The following is a 12,615-nucleotide window of genomic DNA, read 5'->3' as shown; positions in this document are numbered from 1 at the left end:
CAGGAACGCGTCTCGGCAGAATCAGGTCGTGCCTGAGTGTCTCGATCACGCGCCTACTAAACAGCCCGTGAGAAGTGTTCGAGTTCAGTGCAGAGGTCTCCTCTCCGGTATGAGCTGCGCATCTCTCTGTGATTTGATTTAATTTAAATCCAGTTAAAGAGCGCTGAATTAATCAACAACACTAACGTGCAAATCAGGAGAAACACTTAGCCGATTCAGTTAAAATACTTTTCAAACAACGCCACCATTTAGCTACCATGCTTTACTGTGGTAACACCTGTAACCGTGGTAATTTGGCAGAAATGTAGGTTAATATCTAATTTTATTTCATTTGTAATGTAGACGTATTAAATGAGTAATAAAGACCAAATTGCACACTATTTTTGTCATAAACTTTCAGTTTTGTGCATTTGTATTTATATGTTTATAGACTAAATACCTTAAAGCCATTCTAGATATATAAATATATATATTTGTTTTACTTTTGCCTTGTGTGCACTGCAAAAAATGCTGTCATTTAGTATTTTTGTCTTGTTTCTAGTCTAAATATATCTAAAAATTCTTAAATCAAGATGTACAATTTTTACAGTTAAATTAGTTAAATCAGTTAAATTACATTTAGATATTTTTTCTTGTTTTATGGAAAATAAAATGTAATTGAAGTGAGTTTTTGTTTAAAACAAAGCAAATATATCTGCCAATGGGGTAAGAAAAATAACGTTTCTGTTTGGAATCTTGTTTCTGTCCCAAACAGAAACAAGATTATTTTTCTAATCCATTGGCAGATAATTTAGTTTGTATCAAGCAAAAACTCAATTCATTTTGGGGGTTTTTCCCCCAGGAATCAAGAAAAAAATATATAATTTTCCTTAGTAAAAGCATCTTGATTTAAGAATTTTTAGATATTTTGACTGGAAAAAAGACAGAAATACAAAGTAAGAAAAGTATTTTTTGCTGTGTGGTTTTACCTAAATAGAGCACTTATTAAATTTAAATAAAAATAGAGTTCTAACTCAGTAATAATATTTAAGAAAAGGGACCGGCCCCCGGGTATGTCCACAACATCGAATCTGGCCCCCTTTAAAAAAAGTTTAGACACCCCTGTTCTACGCACACCGCAACGGTGCCTATGTATGTTTTAAAAACATATTTCAACATATAAATACTACTTTTTAATGGGCCACTTAAAGTGTTTATTACAAATAAATTACTAAATGCTTAAAATGAATAAATGTAAATTAACAAAAATGTGCATTGCATTTGCAATCCTGTGAAACCAGGGAGTGCTGCAGCACCCCCACTTGGTGGTCCCCTGTCGCCACGTCAATGCCATCGGACGGAACCATCAAACTTTCTCCTGCGATTTCACCTCTGACGGTCTTCTACAGCTCAGGCTAAATGCAAGTAAAGTACGAAACAGAAATCGCTGTGTAGTTGGTAAAACTGTAAACTCTTTGTTCAAACAAAGAAGTGTATTAATGGTGGTTCTTCCAAAGGCTCTCTGCATAACTTCATCCATCTGTTCTGACCCTTTTCCCTCCAACCACTTTAACCTTACCTCTTGTCATGTATGTATTGTGTAATATGTCTTCTGTTAGTTTTAGTCTTGTTCTGTGATTTAGTTAGTAAAGTTTGTGCACAATATAGGTTGGTCCTGACTCTGTGCCTGCAAACATATTGTCCCTTAAATGATCGATCTTGCTATACGCTATAAGCACTTAGGTAAATTCAAAGAAATAATTATTTTTCTGTGGCCATGAAAAATATCATTTTCTAAGAATTAAATTAATAATCAATACTGACAACCCGTTCTCACTCCCAAGGCGTCAAATTCCGACGCACGGTCAAGTGCTTTCCGCGTCACAATAAAGACGCTAAAGGCACCCCTATGCGTCACTATATTGACGCGCCGAGTGCTCCATTCATTTCAACGAGAAACCTTTGGCGTCATACACAGACCCGTTGGGCATGGGAACGTTATCGTCATGATGATCATATATTGGGTTATGATTTTGCCATTATGACATGTTGGACTGTGATTCTCAATTTAATCAGCCAGCATCATTTTATTTACGCTATCTAGACACGTTTTAACATGTAACCCAACCCCATTCCATCCCTAAACCTACCCATTTGTGTGGTATAAAACGCAGATATAACAGGCAGAGTCGACTGCATGCACAATTTATTCAAAAAATACAAATATTCCGAGGCCAAGCAATTGATTTGTGTGAAGGAAATCCCCAAAAGCGATCAGCGTCACCATCCGCAGAAGATCACGAACACATAATAGGCTTGTTCGACTTCACCCAGCGATGCGCAGACCGATCGGCGGCTGACTTGAAGCAGTGCATGCCGGTTAGAAATTTTGTCCGACTTGAGGCAGCGCCGACGCCACGTGACAGTGACGTATGTCAACAAAGTGCCGCGAGAGCGATTCGAGAGCAGCCGGCGAATACAGCCGGTGCAGTTTCTCCAAAGCAGCTGCTCGAGGCTGCAGGGGCTCTGATGACGACACAGCTGTTCAACGATTGGCCAGATTCACCGCATGACAGCGATCACGTGTGTTTCGTGTTTATTCTAAAACCTTCAGCTCCACTAATGCGCACAAATCTGTTTTTTATAACAGTAAAACCTCCTTTCATGTAGTCGCGATGTTATATTGTCATGTTTATCAAAATAGAACTGATTAAAAACATAGACCTCACTTCATTGATATAGTGTAGGCTTATATGTTGAACTTTATTCTTGTACAAACACGCTGTATTAAGCAGTACATGAAGTATTACATGACAATAATGTCTCTGAAACATGTGTATTGCCAAATATTGCATTTATTTCACTTCAGCTGATAAAGTGTGCAAACACAGCGCGAGCGTCACTGCGGGAAGCAGAAAGTGTCCGACTTCACGTCTGTGTTTGCAGCTCCTCCCCGCCTGCACACGGCTACTCTCGCCGATCAGTGACGTGAAGTCGGACACTTTCTGCTTCCCGCGGTGACGCTCGCGCTGTGTTTGCATACTTTATCAGCTGAAGTGAAATAAATGCAATATTTGGCAATACACAGATGTTTCAGAGACATTATTGTCATGTAATACTTTATGCACTGCTTAATACAGCGTGTGTTTTTACAAGAATAAAGTTCAACATAAGCCTACACTATCAATGAAGTGGGGTCTATGTTTTTAATCAGTTATGTTTTGATAAACATGACAATATAACATCGCGACTACATGAAAGGAGGTTTTACTGTTATAAAAAAACAGATTTGTGCGCATTAGTGGAGCTGAAGGTTTTAGAATAAACACGAAACACACGTGATCGCTGTCATGCGGTGAATCTGGCCAATCGTGGAACGGCTGTGTCGTCATCAGAGCCTGTGCAGCCTCATGCAGTCGCTCTCGAGAAACTGCACCGGCTGTAATCGCCGGCTGCTCTCGAATCGCTCTCGCGGCACTTTGTTGACATACGTCACTGTCACGTGGCGTCGGCGCTGCCTCAAGTCGGACAAAATTTCTAACCGGCATGCACTGCTTCAAGTCAGCCGCCGATCGGTCTGCGAATCGCTGGGTGAAGTCGAACAAGCCTAAAATTTCAAATATTGCCGCCCGTTACGTCAGCTTTAATAGTGATTTAATAGTGCATTGGCTGTAGTATGTCTCGTGACCAATTGCGTCATTACGTCAGCTTTGATTGTAAAATGTCATTGGTTCTCGTGTGTCTTGTGACCGATTGCGTCATGCTAAAGAGGCGTGTGTATTATTTGAATGAGATATGAATGAATGCGTTAACGGAGCGGCGGGATCATCATCTCAGCGATTAAAACATTAAGATCAACTCTGTTCTTTACATGAAGACATCGTGTGACTTCAGAAGACTTGGAATGCAACATGAGTTAATACTTTTATACTGTTTTTCGTCAGTTTTTGCAATAAATAGATGTGACTGTACTTCTATTTGCCTGTTATGTGTTTCTATATTGTTTCGGAGTGGGTAGGTTTAGGGTAGGAGTTGGGTTAGTTGCTCCAAAATATAAAAGTAACCTTTAAATATGAATAAAATCATGTATGCTTTTACAAATGCAAAGAATAAAATGCGTCTTGATCTGACGCATTGGGTAAACAACTGAAATCAATGGAGCACTCAGCGCGTCAAGATAGTGACGCCTAGGGGTGACTTTGGCGTCTTCGTTGTGACGCGCAAGGCACTTGACCATGCTTCGGATTTTGACGCCTTGGGAGTGAGAATGGGTTGATACTGAACGTCCTTAGGACGAACTGATTGAATGATTGTAAGGTTAATGTAGCTACATCAACTTAATCTATTTAACTGATTCAAATATTCATAATGAATCATAATGAATAATCATAATGAGTTATGAATAGTTATTAATATTTCCCCTCAGAGCTAATTCACTACATTAGATACTAGTTAATAGTGAGAATTGGACCCTAAACTAAAGTCTTAGTGAAGTTACTAAACGTAATTTTGGGAGGAAGTAAGCCCATCTAATCTTCCAATTAATACCAGGGTTTAAAACCAGCAGCTTACCTCTTCCTGTTGTTAGTTCCTGCAGCATCCCTCCTCCTCCCCGGCTCCTCCCTTTTGAACAATTTTGCCTGTTATAGGGGGACAATCGGTAGCCTGACGTCGTCATACTCAATTCTAGTCAGAATATGAGTCTGATTCTGCTCCGTTGGGCTGTGATTATTGGGCGTGTTTCAACCGAACCAGGAAAGACCTCAATTGGATAGACCTACAACCAATCAGAGCAACGGAGCGACCGAGCGACGCATAACGTTAGTTGTCAAATGTCAACAGAACTCAACTGCACTGTGTTGCCAAGTCCACGGGTTGAAGCGACCGCAATTATGTGATATACAGACCCAGGAATGCGAATTTTAGCAGGCAGTCCTTCCAAAATAACACATATTTTACCCCCCAAATGCCTTTTTTCCCGGAGAACCCCCTTGGAAAGCTATTGGGCTTGTTTTTGGCTAGTTTTGAGGAACGTTAGCAATTGGGCGGGTTTTGTTGTAAACACTTGGCAACCCTGTCTGCACGCACGCTGGACTAACGTTAGAAGAAAAAGATGAGTGTAAACTAACTTTGCCGGTGTTGTAAAAAAAAAATTTAAGGATACACAGAGTACTTACCAACACGATCATCATTTCTGAGAGAAATAGTAAAGGTGAATGCATATATGAACAAGTTCTCCGTTAGGATTAGAACAAATTCAACCCAAGCGGCTTTTGATGACGTGGATGATTACGTTACTGTTGATCATCTGTCCATCATCGTCTAAAGCCCGCCCTGACAATTTCATTGGTCCGAACAGCTTCTGTTCGGGCATAATTACTTCTCTATTGAGCAAGTCCAGACCGAACTGCCCGAGTAAAAATGTTGTGGGCGGGGCTAAGTTCGGCTGGCATCCAGGCTAGGCAATCGGAGCTCGGGTAGAATATCCTCTCCGAGCCCTTCTATAGCAGACAGCAAGCCAAATCCGTTTACAACTTTTACCAAGATTATATGGGCACACAAACTCGTGAACCAACATTTTTTTTCATACCCTCACTGGGGGCTGAGCCCCCCTAAAATGAAAATCCTAGAAATCATTTAACTGATTTAAATAATAGAAATGTATATTGTTTTATGTTTATGCCATAGTAAAGAGATGTGTTTTAGTTAAACTGACAGAGTGTGTCTGCTTCCCAGACAATGCTAGGAAGACAGTTCCAAAGTTTAGGTCCTAAATAGGAAAAGGATCTACCGCCTGCAGTTGATTTTGATATTCTAGGTATTATCAACTGGCCAGAATTTTGAGACCGCAATAGACGTGATAGAGTATAATGCGTTAAGAGCTCATTCAAGTACTGGAGAGCTAAGCCATTTAGTGCTTTGCAAGTAATAAACAAGATTTTAAAACGTATACGATGTCAGTGCAGTATTGACAGAACCAGGCTAGTTCTAGTTCTAGTAAGAACTCTAGCTGCTACACATTTGGACCAGCTGCCGTTTATTTATTAAGCGAGCAGGGCAACCACCCGGTAGAGTACTACAATAATCTAGCCTTGTTCAGCATTTTGCATTAAAAGCATGTACCATAATTTAGATATATTTTTAAGATGGAAGAATACCGTTTTACAGATGCTAGAAATGTGGCTTTCAAATGAAAGATTGGTATCAAAGAGCACATCCAGGTTCCTAACTGACGACGAGGACTTGACAGAGCAGCCATCAAGTGTTAGACAGTATTCTAGGTTACTACACAGGGCCGGCCCTGACCAATTTGCTGCCCTAGGCAAGATTTTACTTGGTGCCCCTTGTATCAAGGTTTAGCACTACACATTATCAGTCTAAGTTGTGGAAACACTCTTACTGTTTTATTTTTGTAATGCATTGATGTTTTATTTTTATTGTTGTTGTTGTTTTATATGATGTCCAGTCCATTCTACCCCATCATTATGTTCATGATATTATTATTGTTTTTTATTTGTTATTTTTTACAAAATCACACTGGCTGTGGCCTCTGGAGAACCCAGAACAGCTGCTTGCATAAAGTTTAAAGCTACACTGTGTAACTTTTTTAGTCTATTCTTAGCTAAAAACACTTAGTTATTTCAAAAATATATGTGCTCATTAATGTATATTTACTTCTTTCAAGTAATAAAGTATTCTCGTAAGTTTATAATATGCCATTGAAAATACATAAGGTAATGGGATCTAACGGTGGTCGCCATGTTGCCCCTCCATCTTGAAAGTACATGAGCCAAAGAGGGACATACCCGTAAATTCAAGCTTCGCCTTTCGCGTTTTAACCGGTTTTAATACTTGATGGCACTGTACAAAATTCTCTGCCTCGCGCATGTGCGCGTCAACTTGTTCAGACTTGTCTGGTGCATGCGCAGAGAGTTTTCATCTCAGCAGCATCCAGTAACAGTTATATGGAGTTTTCCTGGCTTGTTTATTCCTCAAAAGTATGTTTTTCCTTGTGTGGTGTTTCTGTGCGTTAATAACTCCGTAAGTAATAATAGTTATTGTCATTGTAGATGTGTTTCAGAGTGTGTCATCGCGTAATTCAGTTGATGTCACCTCAGAAGTATTTTTGTGTCAACATACAATAGCGTAATGCTCACCTATTTGAATAATCATTCAGTTATTTTGTTATCAACAATGTTTATTCGTTTTTAGAAAATATTTGCTTGTAATTTATGTTGATGGAAATATGTATCAGGTCTGATCGGCATATTAACAATTGTTATACAGAGCGCACTGCAGTGCTAACGTTAAAGCGGCGCACACACTTTTGTAACCGGACACCGCTTGTTAGCAGCGGCAGCGGCAGCTCCTTTTAATGCAGCTGCATTTAGCGCCTATATATGGTACAATAAGCTCTGGTTTACGGTTACATTATACAAATGTAACATATAAGTATAATTATACAGTTCTTAACTATGTATGTATATTTACCATCCTTATTTGTTCTCTCACAGAAACCACATTTATGTACATATCCACGCAAACCTGTTTATGCCTTGCAATTGGATGACTGAATAAACATAACTATCATCAAAGTTCACTCTGGATTAGCTGCAGTTCTTTCTAGCCGAATAATTAGGCCAGTTGAGTTCCAACCATCCCACTGTGCACAGAATATCCCACAGGCACCATGTCGAATGTGGACGAGGTCGAACCGGAAGCCATGTTAATCTTGGACTAAATCGGCCACTGTAGGAGTTGAAACGAAATCGGAATTGAGAGGAACAGAAACTAAAATTCACTGGATGGTCATATACCTTTTCACCACTAGATGGGGGAAAATATCACACAGTGTAGCTTTAAGGTAAAAATAACTGGAATGAATTAGCAAACATTAGTATTTTACTACTATGCAATTAAATAAACTGTTCATTAACTGTTCAACTAATTTGTCTACATCCCTTTACTTCTGTCTTTACACAGCAAAAAATGCTCTTCTTATTTAGAATCTTTTTCTTGTTTCCAGTCCAAATATCTAAAAAATTCTTAAATCAAGGTGCATTTACTAGATGAGTAAAATTACATACTTCATTTTGATTTTATTTTCAAGTAAACAAGAAAAATGTCTTGAGTTTTTGCTTAAAACAAGCAAAATTACCTGCCAATGGGGTGAGAAAAATAATCTTATTTCTTTTTGGGACAGAAACAAGATTTCAATCAGAAACAAGATTATTTTTCTACTCCATTGGCAGATAATTTAGCTTGTTTTAAGCAAAAACTCACTTCATTTTGATTTTATTTTCAAGAAAACAAGAAAACTATCTTCTGTCATTTAACTTATCTAGTAAATGCACCTTCAACCTTGATTTAGGAATTTTAGATATTTAGACTAGAAACAAGACACAAATACTATGTAAGAAGAGCAGTGTATACCTTATCTTCCCTGCATCAGAGGGCTTCTGTCTTTTTTTTAGACACTTCAATTCGGCCATCCGTCATAAATAATCAGGCAACTTACACCGTGTCAACACCTGGCGCGAACGGCCAAGCACCCTAAAAATTGAAAGCAACCCTGTCTGCGTTGGATGCGGCGAGAGGCGACGCGACACAACAAATTCCCCTAACGATAAACTGATCGCGCATTGTATTTCTGACGCACTTCAAGTAGATCGGCGGGGGGAGATTGATGAGGTGGACCGGAAAGATGCGGGGACTTAGTTACGTTTTTTTTGCGCTTTATTTGGTAATATTTCAAATTAATATTAATAAAATAGTATCAGTAATACATTTTGGCGCCCCTATGGATGAGTGGCGCCCCTAGCATTTGCCTATTCCGCCTATGCCACGGGCCGGCCCTGTTTCTACATGTGGTTTTGTCCAATAATTAAAAATTCTGTTATTTCAGAATTAAGTTGTTGGAAATTACTAGTCATCCAATTTTTTATATCAGCTATGCATTCCGTTAATCTTGTGAATTGGTACGTTTCCTCAGGGCACAAAGAAATATAGAGCTGAGTATCGTCAGAATAACAATGAAAACGCTTCGGTTACTTACGTAACCTTGGTTCCCTGAGAAGAGGGAACGAGTATTGCGTTTAGCTAAACGCTAGGGGAATTTCCTTTCCTCAAGATTTTGAAGCAAATTTTTAACCTAAAAATACCATGTAAAACGCAGTGCAGCTGCACAGCTCTCAGCAGGAAGCAGCTGCGTGCTGATTGGCTGTGCCGCTGCAACTGCAGCAACCTATGGCGAGACCGCGGGGCAGGATGGACCAATCAGGTCCTTCTAAATTCCCGCCACAAGGGGCAACAGAATTTGCATAGCCAAGGGTATATAAGACCCTGTCTCGCAAGGTTAAACAGATTAATTCTTCTTCAGCGACTTGCCCTCGCTGAGCTCTGGATCGAAGCCTGCCGTCGACATGCACCCAGCGGAACTCTGCAGCCTGAGGACGTCGTATTCTCCGCCTTCAGCCTGCCTTCCAGCTGCGCCATCAGGCACATATCCTTTTATATACCATTCTGTGTGTTTGCTTACACACTCAAAAAGAGCCGAGACGTTGTTTCAAATGTCTCGTTCCTGCGCCTCGTGTAGAGGTTTTCTCTCTGACGAGGATCGGCACATCATCTGCGTCTCATGTCTCGGACGAGACCACGCGCAGGCTGCACTCAACCAGGGCGGCTGCCCAGAGTGCGACGAACTGACGCTGTAGACCCTTCGGGCTCGGCTCGCCAGTTTCGACCCATATCCCGTCCCTTGCTCTCAGCCTCTCGAGCCACGGAAGAAGAAACGTCGCGACCAGAGGCCCCCGGAGCGCTCTGACGAGCACACGCCGGACATGTCCCCGCGTGCCTCGCCATCGCCTGTAATGTTCGTCGAGGAACAGCAGAGCTCCCCTCGTCTGGCGGCTGCTACTGTTTCCTTCGGCGGACCGGAGGAGGAGGAGGAAGATGACAGCCTTTCTCTTGCTGCATCCGAAAGCGGGTGGTCGGTTACCGCCTCGGAGCACGCCACTTCGACGCGGACTGCCAGCGGTGCCAAAACCTCAGTCGACGCTGAGCTTATGCCCCTGCTCACGAAGGCCGTGGACGACCTCGGCATTGACTGGTCTCAACCCGAGGAGCCCACGAGAAGCAGACTGGATGAGTGGTTTTTTGAGAACCTTCGGCAACCGACCACTCAAAGACCCGCTCCCTTCTTCCCAGAAGTCCACGAGGAACTAGCTAAATCGTGGAAGGCGCCATTTTTCTCTCGCGCCAAATCCTCTTTTTCTCCAGTGCTCTCGGTGGTCGATGGCGATCAGAAAAAAGGATACCAAGCCCTTCCTCCCCTCGAGAAAGCCGTCACTGCACATCTTTGCCCGCCCTCCGCCAGAGGATGGCAGTAAAAAGCTGTGCACCCTTCCAAAGCCTGCCGCACTACTTCCAGCCTCGCCGGTCGAGCATACGCCTCTGCCGGCCAGGTGGCCTCAGCGCTACACTCGATGGCGGTGCTTCAGGTCTTCCAGGCCAAACTCCTCCGTTCCCTGGATGAGTCTGTCCCTGATAACGAGGCTCTGAAGGATCTGCGCGGCGCCACTGAAGGTCCCTCCGTGGTTGGGTTCACGGAGCGCTTCATCGAGGCACAAAAGGCTTCGCAGGCAATGCGACATTTCCTGCCTAAGCGTTCCAGCTCCTCTGCTAGCCGTCACGCTAAAGCTGGACCAGCCCAGCCCACCAAGGCGGCGCCATCAGCTCACCAGCCTCGCGCGGCTTGTAAGCCCGGACAGCGCTCCCGCTCTACGAGCCGCAGCAGACCGCCGGAGCGTCGAGGTCCCCGACCCAGCAATGTGTCGAAACCTGAGCCTCCGAAGCCGTCCTAGCCAGAGACACAAAGAGAAGGTGGAGCCCGCAAGCAAGTGCGCTCGCCTGTACACAAACGCCGTTTTCACGGCGACCCATATGAGTCACAAAAAGAGCTTTTTCTCTGTAGGCAGTGTGCCAGCATTAAAGCATGTACCCCTACACTCAATCACTCCCCCATGTTCCCCAGCCCCCTGCACTCATGTGGCTGGAAACACTATTCTCAGAGTCAATGAGCCCGTGCTCAAACGCGCTCGCCTGTACACAAGCACCAATATTCTATGTCCCCCGGCCCCCTGCACTCAGGCGGCGGGAAACAATTCCCTCATAAGCGCCACCTTGGCGCAAAATTATCGGGCCACCGAGTCCCTGTTACTCAGCGACTCGCCCCACAGATTAATTCAGCCCCTGGCTTCGAAGGCCGAGGCCTGGCAGGCCATTCCCAGCATTTCAAAATGGCTGTTGAACATAATAGAACAAGGTTACTCGCTACAGTTTGCTCTACAGTGGAAGAGACAACGTGAGAAGCGACACAAGTCACGTGCTTCGAACCGAGATATCAAAACTGTTAACAAAAGGGGCGGTGGAAGCCGTACATCCCTCACAGAGCGAGTCGGGCTTTTACAGTCGTTACTTCCTTGTACCAAAAAAATAAAATAAAAGGGACGGTGGTCTCAGACCCATCCTAGATCTCAGACATCTGAACATAGCCCTTATGAAGAGCCCGTTCAGAATGTTGAGAATGAAACAAATCCTCGCGCACATTCGCCCGGGAGATTGGTTTTTCACTGTGGATCTAGAGGATGCCTATTTCCACATACAAATAGCCCCTCATCACAGGCCATTCTTGAGATTCGCCTTCGAGGGGAAAGTATACCAATACAAGGTGCTACCATTTGGTCTATCTCTGGCTCCCCGCACGTTTACGAAGTGCATGGAAGCGGCGCTAATCCCGCTGAGGCTTCAGGGAATGAGAATTCTCAACTATCTCGACGACTGGCTCATAATAGCTCAGTCAGAGATACAGTTATTAAACCACAGATCTTGGCTTCTCAACCATTTAGAATGCTTGGGACTCAGAATCAACGTGGAAAAGAGTTCATTGTCTCCCACACAGAAAATTTAATTTCTGGGATCAGTATTGGACTCACTGCAGATGAACGCATGACTGACGTCACAGCGCGCGCTCTCTGTTCAGAACCGAGCGTTTTCCCTCAGGTCCGGTGCACTCACTCCTCTCAAACACTTTCAGAGGATGTTGGGTCTCATGGCCTCGGCGGCGCCAGTCCTCAGACTAGGTCTGTTACACATGCGCCCCCTACAGCGCTGGCTGAATCGCCGCGTTCCAGCTCACGCATGGCTCTCGGGCCGATTACAAATCAAGGTAGACCACAGCTGTGTGTTGGCTCTGGCCCCTTGGAAAAATCCCGTCTGGTACCAGACGGGCGTGAGTTTGGGCACTGTTACGAAGTGGAAAGTTATCTCGACAGATGCATCCAACCTAGGTTGGGGAGCCCTTCACAAGGGCAGGCCAGTCTCCGGTCTCTGGTCAGACTCGGAGAGGAGCCTTCACATAAACTGTCTAGAGATGAAAGCGGTCACGCTATTGCTAAGAGCTTTCCTTCCGTACATAAAGCACCACCATGTCCTGGTCCGAACGGACAGCAGGTCGGTGGTAGCCTATATAAATCGCCAGGGCGGTCTGAAATCTATCGATCTGCACACAATGGCGGAAGAAGTCCTTATATGGGCAGAGCACAACCTGAGCTCGCTGAGAGCGACTCATGTGCCAGG

Source organism: Gobio gobio, assembly GCF_949357685.1.
Source record: "Gobio gobio genome assembly, chromosome: 2".
NCBI lineage: Eukaryota > Metazoa > Chordata > Actinopteri > Cypriniformes > Gobionidae > Gobio > Gobio gobio.
This window is presented reverse-complemented; position numbering follows the sequence as displayed.